Source organism: Podarcis vaucheri (assembly GCF_965113315.1).
Source record: "Podarcis vaucheri genome assembly, chromosome: 16".
Taxonomy (NCBI): domain Eukaryota; kingdom Metazoa; phylum Chordata; class Lepidosauria; order Squamata; family Lacertidae; genus Podarcis; species Podarcis vaucheri.
The window spans coordinates 1,829,405-1,853,755 of NC_138754.1; the positions used below are offsets into that span (position 1 = coordinate 1,829,405).

At 45.7% G+C, this 24,351-nt stretch overlaps 2 long non-coding RNA genes across 2 annotated transcripts; one reads left to right on the forward strand and one right to left on the reverse strand.

Annotated features, from left to right (window-relative positions):
• Nucleotides 1–4,585: 4,585 nt before the first annotated feature.
• LOC309520815 lies at nucleotides 4,586–6,188 on the reverse strand. Its single transcript, XR_014214441.1, has 2 exons — nucleotides 6,145–6,188; nucleotides 4,586–5,045 (listed from the first exon to the last, which is right to left on the reverse strand). It is a non-coding gene; the product is annotated as an uncharacterized lncRNA (long non-coding RNA).
• Nucleotides 6,189–12,508: 6,320 nt separating this feature from the next.
• On the forward strand, nucleotides 12,509–14,141 carry LOC309521293. The gene is made up of 2 exons (XR_014214609.1): nucleotides 12,509–12,546; nucleotides 13,201–14,141. It is a non-coding gene; the product is annotated as an uncharacterized lncRNA (long non-coding RNA).
• The last annotated feature ends 10,210 nt before the right edge of the window (nucleotides 14,142–24,351 follow it).

The following is a 24,351-nucleotide window of genomic DNA, read 5'->3' on the forward strand; positions in this document are numbered from 1 at the left end:
TTTGATCACAGACGCCAGTCCCAGAACGTCCCATTTTCTTGGTCTGGTGCTCTGGTGTGTGCTCTAGTATGGTATTGGCGCCAAAGACACTCATTCTGGTGATCAGCAGCAGCATTGCGTCAAAGACCCTTCCCATCCAGCACTCTGACACAACTCTTCTGGTCACCAGAGTGATGGGAGAGAGCACTGAGAGAGATGAGAGTGAAGGCAAGTGGCACAAGCTGATGGTGAGGGTGGGGAGGGCGAGTGGTTGGAACGGTGAGGAGGGAGAGCAGCAAGAGTGGGGTGGTGGCCTTGAGGGATGTTGTAGTGGCCCAAAGGGCAACAATAAATGTGATAATATGTACCCCTGTAAATCCTTGAGTGTGCTTCTAATAGAGAAGTTATGGTAGCCTGTTACTTTATGAAACTGATGATTTTGCAAGTTGCCACCCCCCATTGGGGCAGAAATACAGCTAATGTGTGAATCACAAAGATACAGCTCAAAGCTAGAACCTAAGCTGCTACATGGTGCAAATGGCTACACATAATATAGGTTCCCAAAATGCATACAAACACAATGTAACAGAACACTGTGGGAATCAGAACTTAATCAGCAGAAATTGCCAGTGCTTATTGCACATGTGTATTAAACATGAAATGAGGTGATGATGTACCTGATTGGTGAAAATTGAAATGCTTTGTTTGAAAATTTATAAATACCACTGCCTGGACCATGGGGCAGGGTTGCAGTTTTGAGGAATGATCCATCTGTAACCTATTGCTTTGCAATAAACAACGCTGGACTCCTAACTCCTCACGTTTTTGAGTTTACGTTTTTGAGTTTTATTGGCTTAAACTCAAGAGATAAGATATTTTCTGGCATACAACAGGGAGACATGGGAGGGATGTTGTCCCAGATTTTGTTTAGAAAAAGTTGGGGCACATGGAATGGGTTTCACTATGCAAGCAGACTGCAGACAATCAAGAGGTACATTTTCTGGCCAGGCAAAAGCAATCCAGGAAGGTGTGGCCTGGAGAGAAGAAGAAGAAGAGATTTGATATCCCACTTTATCACTACCCGAAGGAGTCTCAAAGCTGCTAACATTCTCCTTTCCCTTCCTCCCCCACAACAAACACTCTGTGAGGTGAGTGGGGCTGAGAGACTTCAAAGAAGTGTGACTAGCCCAAGGTCACCCAGCAGCTGCATGTGGAGGAGCGGAGACGCGAACCCGGTTCACCAGATTACTAGTCCACCGCTCTTAACCATTAGACCACACTGCCTCTCACAAAGAGTCACAAGAACCAAATATAGAGATCTGGAAGGTCACATTTGGCCCCAGGGCCTAAAAATGCCCATCCCTATGCTGGAGGAGGAAGAGGAGAGGATAGAGGGTGGAGAAAGACCTGTGAGTGGAGGAGGCCCCCTTTTTCCATCCGTTGGACCCCCGGGAAACTCAACAAACCTGCTGTAACTTTCTCAGAATGGCTGGCTAAACTCAGCCAGATGGGCAGGGTATAAATATTATTATTAGGTGTGGGGCAGGGCTGCCAACTTGAATAAAACATTGTGGCGCCCCAGGTAAGCATAATCAATTGCATGACGCAGTGCACACACACCACTTGAATGGGAATGCCCATCAACTTTGTGGGGGTCCAGACCCCTCAAATGTTTTATTGTGGGGGCCGGAGCCTCCACGGCCCCTAGGAGTTGGCTTCTATGGTGTGGAGAGTGCAGCTGAATGGGACACAGCTGCCAAGAGCCTGAGGAAGTACCATCCACCTTGGGTCTGCCCATAAAAGCAAGTCTGGAGTGAGAGACTAGGGCAATGGCTGCTGCTTCCAGGATCTCTTCTCATTGTGTGACTTTTGTGGATGAGATGAGAGTTTGTTTGAGCCCTGGGTGAGAACCTGGAAGCTGAGAGGGAGGATGTGTCAGAAGAAAAATGAACTGATTTATACATATCAATAACTTAGTATTAGTGTGTTATTTTTCTATGAAACAGTGTTATTGTAATATTTTGTTTAAGTAGTCTGTTGTTTCTTCAGTTTTCTGTACACCACTTAGATATATTTAATCAGTATATAATCAGTCAGTCAGTCTGCAGTTGCTTTACATCCTTTGCCACCTGCTACCTCAGGTAAGCTTTATTCCTCTTGTATCACAATGAAGAAGATTTCCAGATTGAGGTTTAGCAATATGAAAACACAGCTGCCTTTAATAGTTTAATGAACCAATTAACAGACTAGAAGCTAAAGGATTAAATAAAGCACCTCTGATCTTCGGCTGATTCATCACCATAATATTGTGTGCCCTTAAGCTGTGGAAAAAGTGTGGGAGAGATATTTCTTCACAAGTACCTTGTCCTAGTTCAATTGGGCTTAGAACAACAAGATCTCTGCAATGGTTACCGTTGTGAAAAGTGTATTTGTGAATGGTTCAAGCCTATTGCAGACCATCAGAAATTCACATGCTATTAAATTTCTGAAGTTGTCCTAATAGGGTAATGTTTCAGGAGTGAATTCAGTTTGGCTTGCATATAAAGGTTATTCTATGAAATCAGTCTGCACTTTGGTGTCAGATGCTAAAAGAAGACTTAGGAAGCAAACTTTGAAGGAAGGCTATATTTATTGAAATATCACAACTTTGAGGATTTGCAAGAACCAGTAAGCTGCCGAGACCATATAACATTGGTCCTGAAAGACCTACATTGGCTCCCAGTACGTTCCTGGGCACAATTCAAAGTGTTGGTGCTGACCTTTAAAGCCCTAAACGGCCTTGGCCCAGTATACCTGAAGGAGCGTCTCCACCCCCATCGTTCTGCCCGGACACTGAGGTCCAGTGCTGAGGGCCTTCTGGCGGTTCCCTCCCTGAGAGAAGTGAGGTTACAGGGAACCAGGCAGAGGACCTTCTCGATAGTGGCACCTGCCCTGTGTTACACCCTCCCTTCAGATGTCAAGGGAGCAAACTACCAGACTTTTAGAAGACATCTGAAGGCAGCCCTGTTTAGGGAAGTTTTTAATGACTGATGTTTTAATGTATTTTTAATCTTTTGTTGTAAGCTGCCCAGAGTGGCTGGGGAAACCCAGCCAGATGGGCAGGCTATAAATAAATTTATTATTATTATTATTATTATTATTATTATTATTATTATTAGCCTGATTTACCAACTATCTATATCTACATAATCTGGGCATGGAAGCTTCTGAAGGTGGAGGCTTCAATTCCCTTCCTACTCATGGACAAGTTTGCAGGCATCATAGAAAGGGATTGAAAGGATCCCTTTCTCCTTGGCTGCTCTGAGTACCTCCAGTATATGAACTCAGCCAGTCTCATCTTGGAGGTCCCAGGCCACAGGAAGGGAAGGCTGGCCTCAACCAGGGCTTTTTCAGCTGTGGCTCCGATCTGGTGGAACGCTCTGTCCCAAGAGACTAGGGCCCTGCGGGACTTGACATCCTTCCGCAGGGCCTGCAAGACGGAGCTGTTCCACCTGGCCTTTGCCCAAGGCACAGCCTGACCCCATCCTTTGGTAATCCTCACAGAACTCTAGCCCATGGTTGCCATTAATTTGATTTGAACTGATTTTATAATGAATTGATTTTAGAATGCTGTATTATTTTACTGTTGTTAGCTGCTCTGAGCCCAGCTTTGGCTGGGGAGGGGGGGATATACATTTATTATTATTATTATTATTATTATTATTATTATTATTATTATTATTATTCTCCGTGGCTCTGCTGGCTCAGCGTTCAACCCAATGTGCATGCCAGATGAAAGGGCAGCCCCCCAAAAACCCCTGCAAAGCCAAGCAGGGCGACAAAGAGTGCCCTCAATGCAATACTGCCTCATTTGATTAACCCACCACTCTTAACCTGTCCCTTCCTTCCCAGACTAGCTGCCAATTAAACCAAGCAAAACCAAACGCTTCCACACAGAGTCCTTCCAGCAGCATGAAGCAGACGCTGGTCCTCCCTATTGCTGGCCTCCCTGAATGTGACCGCAATTCCATCTTGCCTCTAAAGCAAGAAATAAAGAATGAAAATGCAGGCCACCATAGGTTGTGGTGCCATCCAGCGGTCAACCTGATGTTTCACATGGTACAGGGGCAGAATGTCCACGCATTCTGAAATCTGAAAGAGAAGATGTTTCAGGGCATCTAGGGATTCCAACCTCTCTCTATTAAAAGGGAAGGTCTGATCCTGATTTTTGCTGCTGGTGGTCTTCTTTTGCTAGCATATTGGAATTTGGAAAAAAATAAATACATGCAAGTCCCCTGCTTGTTAGCCGCCCTGAGCCCGACCTTGGCTGGGGAGGGTGGGGTATAAATAAAAAATATTATTATTATTATTATTATTATTATTATTATTATTATTATTATTATTATTTAAAAAAAACAAAAACCAGTCTAAGGAGACAAACTTAACTGTCCCCCTGACACTTTCCTTTGTTTAGTATTTAGCTTAGCATAGTAAAATTGCTCCCATGCCCATACAAAAAAAAAAGGTGTTATGCATTTTAGGGGTCTCGATTAGTGCTGGAATTTGAAATGTGGGGTGGTGGTGTTGAAGTGTGGGAGGAACACAAAAGAAACTCAGAGAGAACAGGTTCCATGCTGAAGCTAAGCTTTAATGAAAGGAGGCGGCGCCTTGCCTGGGCTCTCCTATTAATAGCAACAATATTTAGAGCGGCCACTTCCCAGCCCTCCACCAAGAGAGGATCCCCCACCGCAGGCAGTGTATCCTCCCACTCGAAGTGGCTCACAGGTGGCAGTAAGGACTGCTCCTGGGACGACCACACTACAGGGAGGTGGCTGGATGACTACTTCACATGGTGGCAGCTGATTGATGCAGCCAATGTTGCCCCCAGAGGTCAGGCCGAGGCTACTCGATGACACTCCTCCACCGTAGGACGCCAAGCCCCCTGAGATGCCACCACCACAAGGGGAGCACAGTGAGCCCACACCCCCGACTGGGTAGCTGACGCAGGAGGGGGCACAGGATGGGATGCAGCAGGGCTGGCAGGATGAGACGAAGCCACAAGACATCTTGGAGGGATGGAGCTGGGTCTGAAAGGACAAGTTGCGGTTTTGAGGAGGGGTAAAACATCCACCGTCTTCATTCATTCCGTTTTGAGAAATAGTATCAGCAGCAGCAGTGCCTGCTTTGTAAAACTCTTTCAGTCCGCCCCCAACCCTCTTACAATCAGCAGTTTATCATTTATTTTAAGAATAACCAATAAATAATGATCACCAAGACCAGCAGGGTCTGGGTGATACAGAGTGCAAAGCAGAAAATATTAAATCATAAGAAGCAATTCAATTAAAAAACCTATCATCTATGCACCAAACCAGCAATACTGGAACAGTGGTGTCCTTCTTAGTAGTGGTGTCACTGGGGTGGCAAATGAAGTGACCTTGAGGGGCAGCTTCCATTTCTGGAATGCCAGCCCCACTGAGCTCTGCCTGCCTGCCTTATTATTAACTTTGAGGAAGGATGTAAAACCATTCCTGTCTGCCCAGGCATTTGGTGTCTGAGAAATCTATTTCAGGCAACCCTGAAATTATTACTTGGGTGCATGTGATTATTTTTTAGACTTTAGCTATGTTTCTGGGTCTTCTCTCTTTTCACCATTAGCCCTCCCTCACAACTGCTGCTGCCAATGTACAATATTGGGATGATGACACTCACCTAAACTTACATGGTTGTTGGAAGCACACAACTCTGAGAAACATAGAAAGAATGAGTAGATCACGTGCCTTTCTACCTCATTTCCCCTGGTTCACTCCTTGGCCTCTCAAGGTAAGTCAGGAAAAGAGCCCTGTTCAAAGCCCTGGAGAGCTAGAACCAGTCTGTGTAGACCAGGAATGAAGGAACATCTGAGACCTTCCAGATGCTGATGAACTCCCACATCCATCAGCTCTGGATGGCAGGGCCAAGGGCCAAGGATGATGGGAGTTGCAGACCAGCAACTCCTGAAGAAGCAAAGATGTTCCCTAGCCATGGCGTAGACAATTGTGAACTTGACCCCATGGAAAAGACATCTTCCTCAAAATCTAACTCTCTAAAGTTCAGAAAGCAGAAGCAGTTCTAGGTTCAAAGAAAGAGACGGAGAGCATGCAGTTCATATGGAAGAGGCAATAAAAGATGTGAAATTCTCTCACTTACCAAGTTCTCAGTGAAATATTCAGGTGGAGCTGAGAGGAGCTGATGGAAGAATCGCGACTCAATGGTCCTTTTATACGGTGCAAGGAGAGCAAGTCCCTCCCTTGAAGCCTAAAACGTCTACAGGTGTTCTGCCTAACAAAGTGCCTACTAATTAATCCAACCTGTTTTTATGTAGCCTTTCCTTACCTGACCTGTGTTTATTATTTTCAAATTGTACACTGCCAATCCTCTTTCATCATCTAGCTGTTAATACCTGTGATTATTTAGTGCACTTTAAAAAATTGTTATTTTCCTCCTTTTCATAGACACAGGATTTTTTTCCAGCTGGAATCTGCCAGAACTCAGTTCTGGTAACCCTCTGGTGGACCCCATTGCCAATATAAGGTAAAAGGTAAATGACCTTTGGATGGTTAAGTACTGTCAAAGGAGACTATGGGGTTGTGGCGCTCATCTCGCTTTCAGGCCAAGGGAGCCGGTGTTTGTCTGCAGACAGTTTTCTGGGTCATGTAATCAGCAGGACTACTAAATCGCTAATGGCGCACGGAGGACCATGATGAGTGCCAGAGCGCACAGATACACCGTTTACCTTCCCGCCGGAGCGGTACCTATTTATCTACTTGTGCTAGTGTGCTTTAGAACTGCTAGGTTGGCAGGAGCTGGGACAGAGCAATGGAAGCTCACCCCGTCGTGGGGATTTGAACCACCAACCTTCTGATCAGCAAGCCCAAGAGGCTCAGTGGTTTAGACCACAGTGCCACCCGCGCCCCTTGCCAATATAAGAGAACTTGGGAGGCATTTGTGGTGAGTTCCAGCACCTCTTTTTCTAGGAAAATAGCACTGCATACACCTGTCAAGAGTGCAAGCCCCCTTCAGCTGCATCCTCAAGATGTTTGTACTGTACACTCCATTTTCTCATTCTGGGACAGTTTCCTCTGTTTTACAGAATTCCCTTTAAACTTTCTTCAAAATTTCTACAGATGTCAACATTAAACAATGCCTTCCACATTCAATTCAAAGGACAAGCATGGTGCTGCAGTGTTCTGTCCTGGGCCCATTGTTTTTCAATGTCTTTATAAATGACTGGGATGATGGAATTTGCAAATGACACCAAACTGGGAGGGAAACTAATGCTGCAGAAGATGGAACTGAGATTCAAAATGACTTTAACAGATAGGAGAACCTAGTGGATCACAAGCTTAACACCATGGGTAGGCAAACTAAGGCCTGGGGGCTGCATCCGGCCCAATCGCCTTCTAAATCCAGCCTGCGGACTGTCCGGGAATCAGCGTGTTTTTACATGAGTAGAATGTGTCCTTTTATTTGAAATGCATCTCTGGGTTATTTGTGGGGCCTGCCTGGTGTTTTCACATGAGCAGAATGTGTGCTTTTATTTAAAATACAACTCTGGGTTATTTGTGGGGCACAGGAATTCATTCATATATATTTTTCAAAATATAATCCGGCCCCCCACAAGGTCTGAGGGACAGTGGACTGGCCCCCTGCTAAAAAAGTTTGCTGACCCCAGCACAAAATCAATGGTGTTATACATTAGCAAAAACAGCTATTGCTATCAACAGAGGTATAGTGGCCAAATCAAGGGAAATAATAGTCCCAGTCTATTCTGCCTTGGTTAGACCCCAAATGGAATACTGTGTCCCACAGAATACTGGGCGCCACAATTTAAGAAGGATGTTGACAAGCTGGGAGGTGTGTAGATGAGGGTGACCAAGATGGTCAAGGTCTGGAAACTAAGCCTTATGAGGAATGTTTTGAGGGAGTTGGGTATGGAGGCAGTGAGATATTTTACTTTCTTGGGCTCCATGATCACTGCAGATGGTGACAGCAGCCACAAAATTAAAAAATGCCTGCTTCTTGGGAGAAAAGCAATGATAAACCTTGACAGTATATTAAAAAGCAGAGACAGAACCTTGCCAACAAAGGCCCGTATAGTTAAAACCATGGTTTTCCCAGTAGTGATGTATGGAAGTGAGAGCTGGACCATAAAGAAGGCTGATCGCTGAAGAATGGATGCTTACGAATTATGGTGCTGGAGGAGACTCTTGAGAGTCCCATGGACTGCAAGAAGATCCAACCTCTCCATTCTGAAGGAAATCAGCCTGAGTGCTTACTGGAAGGACAGATCGTGAAGCTGAGGCTCCAATATTTTGGCCACCTCATGAGAAGAGAAGACTCCCTGGAAAAGACCCTGATGTTGGGAAAGATGGAGGGCACAAGGAGAAGGGGACGACAGAGGACGAGATGGTTGGACAGTGTTCTCGAAGCTACAAACGTGAGTCTGACCAAACTGCGGGAGGCAGTGGAAGAGAGGAGTGCTTGGTGTGCTCTGGTCCAGGGGGTCATGAAAATGCAGACACGACTAAACAACTAAACAACAACAACAATCCTGGAAAACAGACTAAGAGTAGATATGGTAGCCATCTTGAAATATCTCGAGGGCTGTCACATGGAAGGTAGAGCAGGCTTGTCTTCTCCTGTTCCAGAGGGTAGGTTTTGAACCAATGGCTTCAAGTTACAAGAAAGGAGATTCCAACCAAACATCAGGAAGAACTTTCTTTATTGAAGATTTTCTTGGAAGAACTTTCTGATGGAAAGAGATGTTCAACTGTGGAACAGTCTCCTTCGGGAGGCTGTAGTCTCCTCTTCTTTGGAGGTTTTTAAGCAGAGCTTAAAAGCATTGTTATAGGTGCTTCAACTGAGATTCCTGCATCACAAGGGATTGGACCACACGACCTTTGGACCTTCCAATTCTAGGATTCTTCGATTCTAGGATTTATGGTCATGGAAGCTTGCAGCAACTTTTGAAAAGAAAAAGAAAATAACAGGGGAAGAGAGATTCTGCCAAACTTTAGATTCATTCTCTAAATCAACGATGATGAAGGCCTGGAGCATGAATGAAGCTTCTTTAGCACCTCCCCTCTCTTTGATTTGGTGAAGCCATAGAATTAAATCTAAATACTCAGGCATGAGCCATCTGAGTTGCTAAAATGTCCAGTCACTAGTATTTGCTTTCTTTAATATTAGAGGGTTGGAGTGTTCAATTTTGGGATGAGCTGCTCAGATCTTTATAGCTCCCATTAGATCCTGGCTCCCATGGGAGTCATTAAAGCTGAAGTTATTAAATGAAAAACAGCAGGTGTTCTTACTCGGACAGCCTCAGGCAGCACCTTTTGGTATAAACACCACAACACACTTCCAAATAATAGTCAGGTTGGGTGCTAATTTGTGTCAAACCAACACTACCAATTTGTGATTTAAGAATATGTTTGTGTAGGGTTTTGATGAGGAACGGGTGGTCTTTCACAAGCCATTTACAGATCTCCTAGCATATGCATTACAGTGGCACCTTGGTTCTAAACTTAATCCATTCCGGAAGTCCGTTCCAAAACCAAAGCGTTCCAAAACCAAGGTGTGCTTTCCCATAGAAAGTAATGCAAAATGGATTAATGCGTTCCAGACTTTTAAATACAACCCCTAAAACAGCAATACAACAAGAATTTTACTATCTAACAAGACTACTGATCCATAAAATGAAAGCAATAATCAGTGTAAAAAAATAGGTAAAGAGACCCCCGACCATTAGGTCCAGTCGCAGACGGCTCTGGGGTTGCGGTGCTCATCTCACTTTACTGGCTGAGGGAGCTGGCGTTTGTCCGCAGACAGTTTTTCTGGGTCATGTGGCCAGCATGACTAAGCCCCTTCTGGTGAACCAGAGCAGCGCACGGAAACGCCGTTTACCTTCCCGCTGGAGCGATACCTATTTATCTATGTGCACTTTGACGTCCTTTCGAACTAGGTTGGCAGGAGCAGGGACCGAGCAATGAGAGCTCACCCCGTCGCAGGGATTCAAACTACCGACCTTCTGATCAGCAAGCCCTAGGCTCTGTGGTTTAGACCACAGCGCCACCCGCGTCCCTTAATAATCAATGTACTGTACTATAAAATAAATAAGACAGTATTGTAGATGATAAAAATTAAAATTACTTTTTTTCTTACCTGCACGGATGATACTCATTGTTTGGATGGGGGGTATCCATTTCTGCAGTCACACAATCAATCAATCAATCAATCAATCAATAGCTGAACTGGGTTCCACACAGTCACAAAAACAAATTAACCAAAAAAGCCTCAAAAACAAAAATACAAAATAAATAGCAAATGCAACAGCACCAAACCTAATCCATTCCCAGAAGTCCGTTTGACTTCTGACATGTTCAAAAACCAAGGCGCAGCTTCTGATTGGTGCAGGCACCCTGGAAACAATAGCTGACAACCGCACCAGAAGTTTGGCTTCTGAAAAATGTTCAAAAACAGCAACACTTTATTTTGGGTTTTCCGCGTTTGAGAACCAAGGCATTTGAGAACCAAGGTACCACCGTATTTTGCCCTTGTGAGGTTCACCAGCTTTTTAGATTGGGGGCAAATTTGCAAACCGGGGAAACCATCATGGGCATCACAAGTTGTGGGTCTGTCACCACTTCCATTTGTCCAGTGCTTTCTTACAATTTACATCAGATCAGTAATACTTGTCCAAAATTCTTTTCATTCATATCCTGGAACAAAAATGTGAAAAATTGTTTTTTACCGCTCTATCGGAACAAACAAAAAACTTCTTAAAACTGGTTCTCTACCTCACACTAATATTTTCCAAAGCTCTCTCTTTTTGCACTCATAAAGGCATTGTGTTCAAGCGCATATATCTGAGCAAAAGCAGTTTCCCTTTCCAGTGCCAATGTGTGTTGGCTGTGCGAACCCAATGTAAAAGTTGGGGAATGTACACCATTAAAATTGCCCCCGCTTCCATGGCTGTTAAGGAGGTTAGGGTCTTGAGCTGCCAGCACAATTCCTCTACATTATGGACTATGTGGATAGCATTTTAATGTCAGTTAAAGTAAGGCCAATTTTTCAACTTGCGCTTGTTGGACTCTCTGTTGGGGATTCTGGAGAAACAACAACATGATATTGTGTGCTTGTGCAAAGAATCACAGACCCTCCAAGTGTCTCTAATTTCCAGGGATGTCCCTGATTTAGAGAAACTGTACAGTGGTACCTCTGGATGCGAACAGGATCCGTTCCGGAGCCCCGTTCGCATCCTGAGTAGACCATAACATGCGACTGCGCGACTGCACATGCACGGGTCGCATTTCGCTGCTTCTGTGCATACGCGTGATGTCATTTTGAGCGTCTGTGAATGCGCGAGCGGTGAAACCTGGAAGTAACGCATTCCGCTACTTCCGGGTCACCAAGGAGCGTAACCTGAAAACGCTCAACCTGAAGCATGTTTAACCCGAGGTATGACTGTACTGGCTTCTGATTTGATCCTGGAATGTCCCACTTTCCTTAGGCTGTCCCTATTTTGATAGAAGAAATGTTGGAGGGTATGAAGTTATTCCACCCTCGAGCTCTCTGAAGGCAACCATTCTTTAGTGGGAGAACTGCACCACAAAATTCAGATAAGCATACATTTCAAGGGACGCGGGTGGTGCTGTGGGTTAAACCACAGAGCCTAGGACTTGCTGATCAGAAGGTCGGCGGTTCGAATCCCCACAACAGGGTGAGCTCCCATTGCTCGGTCGCTGCTCCTGCCAACCTAGCAGTTCGAAAGCACATAAAAGTGCAAGTAGATAAATAGGTACCACTCTGGCGGGAAGGTAAATGGCGTTTCCGTGAGCTGCTCTGGTTCGCCAGAAGCGGCTTAGTCAGGCTGGCCACATGACCCGGAAGCTGTCTGCGGACAAACGCCGGCTCCCTCAGCCTATAGAGCAAGATGAGTGCTGCAACCCCAGAGTTGGTCACGACTGGACCTAATGGTCAGGGGTCCCTTTACCTTTACCTTTACCTTTACCTTTACCTTTTATACATTTCAAAGAATGGCTAAGTTTCAATTTTCATATTGTTTTGGAAAGTGTAGATTTGATAGATTCAGTTTTAAATGCAGATCAAATCAATTTTCTCCTGCATCCAAACTAAGCCCCCAGAAATCTGAAAGACAAGAAACAGAAGCCATACTGTTGACCTTGTTGCCCAAATGGTCCTGAAGAAAATAGCTATTGTGACCTACCTTTAAAATTAATGGTCTGCTTCAAGGAAACTAATCTACTATGTGGTGCTTAGACTTGTAATATTCTTCAATGAAAAGAGAAATTAGGGTGGAACAAGCACACCCAAACTTCCAGGATTAAGAAGGGGCAAGTGATCACAAACCAAAGCAGGGCTGTGATTGGAGCACCTTGACTTATGAGGAATACAGTAAATGATAGTCCTTGTGACCAAAGATGCCTTCTGGCTTCTTTGAAAACTGTATAAAAGCTCTCTGCATCGCTTGACACATCCAACAGCTTCTATCGACTCCTCTTGACTTCTCTTCTTCATCAGCTCTCACCGGTAAGTTGGATTTAACTCAACTTTTAACTCAACTTTCTTTACAGCTTGTAGACTGTGAGGTGCTTTTTTGTGGTGGTGTTTGTAAAACAAGTTTACTTGCTCTTACACTTCTCAAAATGACCGTCATTTTATGAGGTCCCTCTACCTTCCATAAATGATCAACACCTGCAGCTTCATGGACCAATGAAGCACCAGCTCTTGGGTCCAGTTTGTGCTAGGACAATGTCTCAGCTTTTTTCTGTAGATGTACAGTGGTACCTCGGGTTACATACGCTTCAGGTTACAGACTCCGCTAACCCAGAAATAGTACCACGGGTTAAGAACTTTGCTTTAGGATGAGAACAGAAATTGTGCTCCGGCGGTGCGGCGGCAGCAGGAGGCCCCATTAGCTAAAGTGGTGCTTCAGGTTAAGAACAGTTTCAGGTTAAGAATAGACCTTCGGAACAAATTAAGTACTTAACCTGAGGTAACACTGTACTTGCCTGTCTTCCAAGGTGGAGATCTGGGACTGCATCCAACTAAGTCTTACTCAACATAGACCTGTTGAAATGAATGGACTTAAGTTCAATATGGCCGTTGGTTCCAAGGGGTAAATTCTGAGTAAGTCTCACATGCATTGGCGTATTCATTTTTGTTCTTCACATCTTGTTCCAGGCTAACCTTCAACTCCTCCAACATGGTGTCGTGTTGTCTCCCATCTTGTGCCTTTCCCAGTGGACCCATCTACCCAGTTAGCAGCTGCTGTCAACCCTGCCATCAACCCTGCTCCTATTCATGTGGACCCATCGCTCCACTGTGTATCCAACCTTCCTGCCAGTCTTCCTGTTGTCTCCCATCTTGTGCCTTTCCCAGTGGACCCATCTACCCAGTTAGCAGCTGCTGTCAACCCTGCCAGCAACCCTGCTCCTATCCATGTGGACCCATCGCTCCACTGTGTATCCAACCTTCCTGCCAGTCTTCCTGTTCTCCATCCTGCGTCTTTCCCAGTGGTCCCATCTACCCAGTTAGTAGTTACCAGCCTTCCTGTATCTCATCGTGCCTGCCAACCTGTGTCATTCCAAGTGGGCCCATCTATCCACCTAGTAGCTGCCATTCTTCCTGCATCCCAATCAGTATCTGCAATCCCTGTTGTACTCCTTGCTAAAGCGTCAAGGGACAACCCCCCCGGTACACAGTCCTGTTGGGAATTGGAAAAAAATATGGTACGGATTCATGGCTAAGCTTATGGGTGTAGGGTACAGGTGCCAAAAATGCTAAGCTTTCACAGTTCTAGCTGAGGTTGGTTCTGTGGCTGCACAGCATCTTTGAGACTCAGTCCCTGCATTGATGTTCTTTCACCCTTTATTTTCTGGAAAAAACCCCTTTGCTATCTTTAAAGATGGCTCTCTTTAATCAGGGAAGTGTGACACGTTGTGGTCGGTTTTCCCTGCCAAAGGAGTTCTGTTTGCATTCCCATTGCAAGTAGTAGATTCAGTTCACCCACTGCTCCCGTCTCTTCATTGTTTTCTATGTGGTATCTTCTTGAAAACTGCAAATGGTCTTGGTCTGTTCACTTCATGCTTGTTTCTCAATAAAGTCTACTCTATGCAAGGAAATATTTGCCTCCTGGTCTCTTTTAACTCCTTTGTTATACAACTCAGCAACAACAGAGTCCACCAAGTCTGAGGAACAGATTAATGCAGAGATGTTACTCATCTCTGACTATTGACCGCGCTGTCTGGGGCTGATGGGAGATGGAGCCCAGCAATATAAGAGCAGAGGTAACTGCCTTATGCTGAATCAGTCATTGGTCCATGTGACTCAGAATGGTCTGACTGTAGCTCTCCAGAAATTCAGTCTCCCCCAGTCCCATCTGGAGACCCCAATCATTCAATGTGACATTTTCTGCAAAGAAGAAGAAGAAGAAGAAGAAGAAGAAGAAGAAGAAGAAGAAGAAGAAGAAGAGGAAGAAGAAGAAGAAGAAGAAGAAGAAGAAAATATTTATACCCCGACCATATGGCTGGGTTTCCCCAGCCACTCTGGGCGGCTCCCAACAGAATTAAAAGCACAATAGAACATCAGACATTAAAAACTTCCCTAACCATGCTCTATCATTGAGCTTCCTCAAAAGGAAGCCTCCCATAGTGCTTTACTTACACTCACATTTTTATTTGTATATATATAAAACACATTAAAATAAAATAATCCCAATTACATCATCAGGAATAGGTTGACTATTCCTGCATAAATGGCACATATTTGAAAATGTCAATTCAATATTCTGTTTCCTTTGAAGGCAAGAGTGGATTCAGCCTGCCAGATTGTAGGCAGATACTTTTTCTGTCATTCCACCCACCCCAGAACTGGATGAAAGTTGAAGGCACGGTCACGTCTTTTAAAAGGAATGGAGACTGCTCAATTTCAGAATGATTGCAGCAATGGGTACAGTAAGGGAACATACTTTGTAGGGTTGAGGTGGGGGAAAGTGTCATGGCTGGAAAACGTCATCCACCAATAACAACCCTGTTTCCCCTAAGGATTCTCCCATGATCTACCAGGATCACCCTGGCCATCTACCTGTTGATCGCAGCTGACCGGTTGGACAGGTAGATAAATCCCTTTAATTGAATGGGATAAATCCTTCCCCCAAATCCCAGCAGTTTTGTAGGGCCAGGGGAAAATAATCCATGTTGATTAAAAGTCAGACCAATGCAATATCACCTGCGGGATCTGCAGTCTTTCTACCAGACGCTTGCTAGGCATAAACGCTCCAAAGCAGAACTCAACCAGAAAAGTCTCCTGGAGAGGAAGATAGACGAAAGTGCCTCAGCTAAGTGGAGGTCCCAGGTTTGGTCCATGGAAGGCCTAAGTAGGGCTGGCAGAGAACTCCACCTGGAACTCTGGAGGGCCGACACCAGTCAGTGTAGGTTAGTTATTTATGTATTTATTTATCACCCACCTTTTACTGTAAGGTCCCAGTGTTGATTACATCATTAAAAGGCACCATTAGAAACAATTGTTGAATGATACTGAGCTAGAAAAACCAAGATGGACTAAGGATCTGGCTCACTATAAGGCAGCAGACAGTTTTCCTACCAACTCTTCAGTCTGTATCGATGCTGCACAGAGCACCAAGACAAACAAAGCTGAAAAATGTGGACTCCCTCCATCTAATAGTAAACAAAATAATAATAATAATAATAATAATAATAATAATAATAATAATAATAATGTTTTAGAAACATTCTATGATGATGATGATGTCAGCATTGTTAACGAAGGGGCGCGGGTGGTGCTGTGGTCTAAACCACAGAGCCTAGGACTTGCTGATCAGAAAGTCGGTGGTTAGAATCCCCGCGATGGGGTGAGCTCCCATTGTTCGGTCTCTGCTCCTGCCAACCTAGCAGTTCGAAAGCACGTCAAAGTGCAAGTAGATAAATAGGTACTGCTGGGGCGGGAAGGTAAACGGCATTTCCATGCGCTGCTCTGGTTTGCCAGAAGCGGCTTAGTCATGCTGGCCACATGACCCGGAAAAACTGTCTGCAGACAAACACCGGCTCCCTTGGTCAACAAAGCGAGATGAGCACCGCAACCCCAGAGTCGTCCGCGACTGGACTTAACGGTCAGGGGTCCCTTTACCCTCTACCAACAAAGGCGCATACATCTGTTTGTGTATTAGATTTTGTTTAATGAATAAATATGCTAAATATATTAATGGTGTATTTAACTACATAATTATTTACACACGCGCACACACACAATATATATATATTAATGCTGTTTATTCAATAACACTAACCTTAATTTACAATATGGAAATTTATTTCAGTGTCAAAGGACTACTGTGTCCCACTTGGTCTGTAAAGTGCTGATTCCTGGGGGCTGAACCCCTCTGAGCCCCCCAGTATTTGTTAGTGGGGTCTGTGCCCCCTCAACGCTCATCTGGGCATGATGCCTGGATGTGATGCTGTTGTGTATGATGCCTGGACGCGGCACGATTGTTTGCAACATCTGGTCTTTGCGTAGTCACATGAGCTGGGTATGTGGTGGCTCCTCCTCCTCCCTCTGCTGCTGCTGTGGAGGGGAAGCAGGCCCTGGACCATGGCCGTGGCAGGAGAAGGAGGAGGTGGAGGAGCCACCACCCATGGAAGCCAAGCTGCCACATGACAACTGGATGTTGCATGTGGCAGTGTTGCATGACATCGTGACACCATGTAAGATGCCAGGACGCAACGATGTGATGTCATGATGTCACGCACAGCGTCAACCCCCACAGTGTCTTTCCGGAGTCAGTGTGTCTGGTTAGACCTCCCTGTCCTAAGTGCTAGAGGTTGTGATTTGGGCCACATTCCTGGATGCATGGAGCCATGCTGCTGGTCAACATCCCCAGAAGAGGCATGCTGGAGCCACAGGTGATAAGTGCTCACAAGACTATAGCAAGGGGGGTGGGTGCAGTAGGTGCAGTCTGCCCCAGGTGTCCCCACTGAGGGGGGTGACAAAATGGCGGGCGGCGCCAACTGCGGGGCCTGCCTTGTGCCCAAACCATGTGTCTCTGGTGCCTGCAGACTCCACACTGTCCGCCCACTGCCTCTCCCCCAACTGTAGGGCAGCTGAGGCCCCATGGCATGCCCTGTCCCTATGGGTGTGATGCGCCCCATCCAGCGGCGTAGCGTGGGTTGTCAGCACCCGGGGCAAGGCAAGTAATTTGCGCCCCCTAACCTGCCGCTGCTGCCAGCTTCTTTTTGCTGCTGCCTGGTCTGGTCTGGTGTGGTTCTCTCCCGCGCTCAGCGCTGCGCTGGGCGGCCGCTGCACTGTCCCTCCCCGAGATAGTCCCTCGCTCTCTCTCCGCACCGCACGCCTGGCACCCACCCCCTCCACAGTGGGCGGCGACCCGGCGGCTCGGATTAGATTCGCACAGCCAGCACTGCAGTGAGAGAGAGAGAGAGTGAGCCAGGTAGGGGCAGAGAGCTGTGAGTGCGAGCGCGCCCCCAGATGTTGCGCCCGGTGCGGCCGGCCCCCCCTGCACCCCCCACGCTACACCACTGGCCCCATCCCGTCCTTATGGGCACTGCCCGTCCCGTTCCTATGGGTGCCATGCACCCTGTCCTGCCTCTATGGGTGGTTTGCCCTGCCCCAGGTGCTTCCTCTGCCACTGCTACTAGTCAGGTTAAATAAAAGGAGGCAACGTTTTGTGGTTCGCCTCAGTTGCCAACATGTCTCAGGCTTTCTAAAATATTTTCTAAAATTGGGACTGAAAACAAAATGGCAGCCAATGCAGCAGAGTAGTCAAATTGGTTCCTTTCGGAGAACTCCGGAATCAGGGGCATAAGGCCTCTGCATACCAGTTGCTAAAAATCACAAACAGGAGAGTGATTCAGCTGCTTCTTGTGGGTTTCCCAGAGTTGTCTTGTGTGCATGAGAAGGTGGCACCACTGTGGGCTAAACCACTGAGCCTCTTGGGCTTGCTGATCAGAATGTTGGCGGTTCGAATCCCCATGATGGGGTGAACTTTGGTTTCTGTCACGGTGTCCCGTTGCACCAGAAGCGGTTTAGTCCTGTTGGCCACATGACCCAGAAAACTGTCTGTGGACAAATGCCAGCTCCCTTGGCCTGAAAGCAGAGATGAGCGCTGCACCCCATAGCTGAATTTGACTTGACTTAACCATCCAGGGGTCCTTTGCCTTTACCACAATGAGAACAGAATGCTGGACTAGATCAGCTTATGGTCTGATCTTGCAGGGCTCGTCTTATGTGTCTGAGAAAGAGAAACCCCATAACTTGTTTAAGCCAGCCACTTGGGTTAGCAGATGTGTGCACATGATTAACATTTTTTTTTTAGTACAGACCCTCTGTATATTTTTAGGATGTTAAGATCTGCAACACTTTTGATGCTGCCGTGACCATTGTTGAACTCATGCTATCCACCTTTTGCTGGTTTTATGTCGTATTAGCTTTATAAAGTTTTAGAACCTGCTCTCAGTATTTGGTATGTTATGAGCTGCCCAGAAAACATTCATAACTGGGTGACACAGAAGCCTTGAGAAAGAAGGAGAAGGAGAAGGAGGAAGAGAATCAAGGTTCCAAAAGGGGGGAAAACCCAATTTCTTCCCAATGGCAGGATTTGGGTATTTTTGTGCAGAAAACAGAAAGTGGCATTTTTTGGTTCAGGGCAGATTAAAGAAAGTGCTCCTTCATGCAGTGTGTGGTTAAACAATGAAACTCTCTCACACAGAAGGCAGTGATGGTCACTAACTTGGATGGCTTTAAGAGAAGATTGGACAAATTCAAGGAATATTGCCTGGAGTTTTCCCACTGGCTAATTTTGGCTTAATTTTGGCTTCTTGTTGGCTAATTTGAGAACAAGTTGCTGGACTGAATGAGCCACTGACTTTTCATCTGTTCTTGGATGAATTTAGAAAATAAGCCCAGTAGTCAAATATTTCCATGCAATACAGTAGATTTTATTGAAAGAGAAACATGGAGAAAACAGGATGAATACACTTTCAGTTTCAACAGACCACCAAGCAGAAAAACGAACAGTTGTTGTTTTGCTTTCAATGAATGCACCAGAAAATTGTAAAAAGAACATATAACTAAAGTTTACTCAAAGCTAAGGAAAATGAGACTAGAATTGGGGTCCTTGTATTTATTTATATTCCCCACCCTTAGCCACTAAAGCCAATTATGACATAGATAGTCATTGTATGCAGTTCAAATTTCATCGTCAAATTAGTCACTGGTCTGATTTTTCTTTTGGGGGCGGGTGTGCACACAAATTTGCAGCTACATCTTAAACCAAATGAATTACTGGACTTACACTATGGGTAGCCTCTAAGTAGATCCATTGGAAATAATGGTCTTAGGTTAATCCTGTCCATTAATTTCAATGGGTCTAAAGATACCAAGGGTAACTATTAGATGTGTGGAACTATGACATGAAAGGAGCTTTGCAAGGATGAGCAATGTTTCCTGTATCTAGAGTTGTGAGAATGTATCCATTGTTCTTTTTGAAGGGAGGTTTGGCTTTTTAAAAAGTCACCTGGACTCCTGCTGAATAGAACTAGCATCACAGCCAGAAACGGATTTGTTTCCAGCAAGAAGCAAAATGTTAACACCGGTTATCAAAGGAGTCATAGAAACTGGAGTAGACCTTAGATAGAACTGTGAAAACTCAGCACTTTTGATACCCCATGTATCCCTTCATAGTCCCACTCAGAGTGAAATCAATGAAAATAATGGACAGGACTTAGGTCCAATATTTTCAATGAGTCTACTCTGAGTTGAACTTATTTGGATGCAACCCATACGCTTAGCCATGAATCTGTACCATAATATTCAATTTCCGGTGTAATTGTCTACCAGGGAAGCTGCCCCTTGGCTTTTTAACAAGGGGGACAGCAAGGAATGCAGGATTGGGCACAGGGCTGGCAGCTGCTAACTGGATAGATAGGTCCGCTTGGAATGACGCAGGATGGGAGGCAGGATTGATGGCAGATGCTCACTTGATGGACAGGTCCACACGGAATGGAGCAGACTGGGACACTGCAGGGTTGGCAGCTGCTAACTGAATAGGTGGGCCCACATGGAACGGCACAGGACTGGACATGGGAAGGCTGGCAGCTGATGATCTGATGGACAGGTCCACATGGAATGGAGCAGGATGGCTGGCAGCTGCTAACTTGATAGGTGGGTCCACAAGGGACAACACAGGATGGGACACTGCAAGACTTGACAACACTGGGCTGGACACACTGTGGTTGGCAGCTGCTTGCTGGATAGATGGGCCCACATGGAACGGCACAGGACTGGACATGGGAAGGCTGGCAGCTGATGATCTGATGGACAGGTCCACATGGAATGGAGCAGGATGGCTGGCAGCTGCTAACTGGATAGGTGGGTCCATAAGGAACAACACAGGATGGGACACTGCAAGACTTGACAACACTGGGCTGGACACACTGTGGCTGGCAGCTGCTACCTGGATAGATGGGCCCGCATGGAACGGCACAGGACTGGACATGGGAAGGCTGGCAGCTGATGATCTGATGAACAGGTCCACACGGAATGGAGCAGGATGGGACACATGAGGGCTGGCATTTGCTAACTGGATAGATGGGCCCACATGGGCTGGTGCAGGATGGGACACTGCATGTCTTGACCCCACAGGGATGGCCACAGAGAGGAACTGCGTAGGATGGGGAACAGCAAGACTGGCCACAAGGAACAGTGCAGCATGGACCAGAATAACAGGACACCATGTTGGAGAGGATGCAGGTGAGCCTGAAAGAAGAACAGACTGAATAAAACCAAAAAATTTTTGAAACTAGAAATAAAACAATTTCAAATTTAAAACTAGAATCTAAAAGAATGCAAATATTTCATATAGTGCGATCACATCTTACACATGTCTAACTTACGCGATTTCAGCCACACACAGTTGAAGGCAGACCGGTTGAAATTGCACGAGTTCAGTGTAAGCAAGGTGGAGAGCTTAAAGTTTGTTTTGGGTCAGGCCTGCTTGGGTTACTTGGCCCAAAAAGAGATTTCAAGCTCTCTGCCTCGCTTGCAGATCAAGGCCTGCTTGGCAAGATAGCTAAAGGCAAGTCTACCGAATTTGCACTTGTCGGAACAACACACGAACTGGAACACATCCATCTTTTAAAGTTTGCGCTTCTCCAAATTTTGCAATGCAAAGTAATGTGGACCAAAATGCATATACTGGGATAAAAATGCACATATTCCTGACAACAACACGCAAATGCATGACATTAAAGGATTGTTTTCATCTACTGGGGAAATTTACATACAAAAATGTGTGTTTTGGAAGAAATTTGCACTAAAATGCTAACGAATTTTCACGAAGACATTTTTCTTGTATTTAAAGCAATCAGGTGTGGAAATGTGGAGAAGAGAAGGTTGGGAAAATGAGTCAAGAGAAGCCAGTGTAGAAATAGTTCCAGGCCCCTTCCTTTAAATATATATCGTATTTTTTGCTCTATAAGACTCACTTTTTCCCTCCTAAAAAGTAAGGGGAAATGTGTGTGCGTCTTATGGAGTGAATGCAGGCTGCGCAGCTATCCCAGAAGCCAGAACAGGAAGAGGGATCACTTCTCCAAAAACTAGGTGCGTCTTATGGTCTGTTGCGTCTTATAGAGCGAAAAATACGGTAAATCCAACTTACCGGCAATAGCTGATGTTGAGAAGTCAAGAGGAGGTGAGAGAAGCTGCTGGAAAGATCTGAGTAAAGCTGAAAGCTTTTATAAAGATCTCACTTGGAGCCTGAGGGGTATGAGGTAGCCCAGGACATTCATTATATGTTTCATAAGCCAAATGGCCACATTTGCCAGCTTTTCGTGTTTTGTGATCATACGCCCCTTCCTAATCCCATTGCGGATTCCACCCTTTCATTGGAGAATATTACAAGGATAATTGGGACATTTCATCAGTCAGAGGTCATTAAGTTAGAGATCATTTGTATTAGCTGTTAATTTTCAGGGTCATTCTTTACAGTATGGCTCCCTGTCCTGCAGATTATAGATGCTCATTTGGAGAAGTGGGCAATTTGGGGCTCTCGGATTTCACTGGCGCCTTGTGTGACCCTAACATTTGGTACCCCCTGACTCTTGCGCTCTGTGCCACAGCACTGATGTGGTTGCCTCTGAAGCATGGCACCCAGTGCCACCACACTGCTTGTTCCATCCTAAAACTGCCTCTGTTTGGAGGTGGCGGATGGGCTTTCCCCCATACAACAGCATCAAGCTACTGTGATGGCCTGGGACTTGGGATTGGACTCGGAACCAGAGGAGGCTCAGTCCGCACTGGATCCTTTGCCTCAGGCATCATCTGAACCAAGTCTGGGGCCTGATTCTGAAGAGCCCCAGTTTGCACAGGTTCCCCTGCAACAAACACCAGCTGGGCTGAGTCAGGGGCCTTAGCTGGGTCATCACTTCCAGCCCCGTTGACTCCAGCTGGGCCATCACCTACAGCTGCTCCACTACCGGTTGGGTCAGGAGAAGCTGAGGCGGCCCCTGGGTCTAGTAACCCACCGACGTCTCCTGAGCTGCAGAGACTGAGGTCTGAGAGAAGGAGAGACCTGGGTACTCGCAGGAGGAGTGCTCACCTTTGGGCGAGACAGGGAGGTGAGTCGCCAGGGGATCAGGACCGGCCGCTACCCCAACAAAGATAAAAGGCTGTCAGACCCCATCTCAGGCTGCGGGAGCAACATTGCTATATGCCAGAACCTGCCTGAGATCCTGTACCTGACCTTGCCTGGTTTCCTGCCTCGTGTCCTGCCTTGGCCAAGTTGGACTGACTCCTAGCGCAACCTTCGGATTCTGCACCAGTCCTGGACTGCATTTCTTGGGTCCCCCCAGGACCAGCACAGCTACATACAGTGGTACCTCTGGTTATGAACTTCATTAATTCTGGAGGTCTGTTCTTAAGCCGAAACCGTTCTTAACCTGAGATGCGCTTTTGCTAATGGGGCTTTCCGCTGCTGCCGCACCGCCGGTACGTGGCTTTCGCTCGCATCCCAGGGCAAAGTTCGCAACTAGAGGCATCTACTTCTGGGTTAGCGGAGCTCGTTACGCGGAGCATTTGTAAGGAGGACGGTATCTGGAAAAAATTTAAGAACTATTTACAAAAATATTGTAAAATTAAGGAATGTTGAATGATGTTGGATTGAACTTAAGGGGTTTCAAGCTGTAATTATGATAAAATGACTTTCTTTTTGTAAGTAAAGAATTTAAAGCTACAATAATTTAAGATGTTGAGATAAGGATTTGCTGTATAAACAATTCTAACTGGGTATACAAGAAGGGGAGGTACGAGGAGGTCGGGGAAACAGGTTACAAGAAAATAAGTTGTGAGATTAATGTGTTTTTAATATTTCTATGTTTGTTTTTTCTTTTTGTTTGTTAAAAATTGGAAACTTTAATAAATATCTTTTAAAAAAATAATGTAAGGAGGACGGTATGTAACCCGAGGTTCCACTGTAATTCTCTCTGTGTGTTCAGATATTTGGAGATGGCTATCGTATCACCTCTGAATCATAGATATACAAGGTGTGATGAGAAAGTTTGGTGAATGGTCACAGAAATCGGACAGTGAGAAATAGTCAAACATACATACCTTACAGGCCTTCAAAGGAGGCCCCATCTGATACAATGCACCATTGACAACATTCGTAGAACTGTTGGAAACTTCTGGAGAAGTCCTATTTACGTACTGCTTTCAGTTTCCTCATCACAGCGTCTTGGATGTTTGAAATGTTGGGAAATCTGTGCCCTTTCAGTGTAGATTTCAGTTTTAGAAAAACAAAGAAACCCCCGGATGGTTAAGCCCAGTCAAAGACCACCATGGGGTTGTGGCGCTCATCTCGCTTTCAGGCCGAGGGAGCTGGCGTTTGTCCACAGACAGCTTTCCAGGTCATGTGGCCAGGAGGACTAAACTGCTTCTGGCACAACGGGACACCGTGATGGAAACCAGAGTGCACAGAAACACCATTTACCTTCCCACCACAGCGGTACCTATTTATCTACTTGCACTGGCGTGCTTTCAAAATGCTAGGTTGGCAGGAGCAGGGACAGAGCAATGGGAACTCACCCCATCACGGGGATTCGAACCGCCAACCTTCTGATTGGCAAGCCCAAGAGGCTCAGTGGTTTAGACCACAGTGCCACTACATTACACTACAGTAATGTCCAAAGAAGGACATTGCAACAACAGCAGCAAGAATACTTATTGCAAAGTACTGGAAGACACAAGATCTACCCACTCTGGAAGAATGGCAGATGAAGGTGATAGACTATATGGAACTGGCGGAAA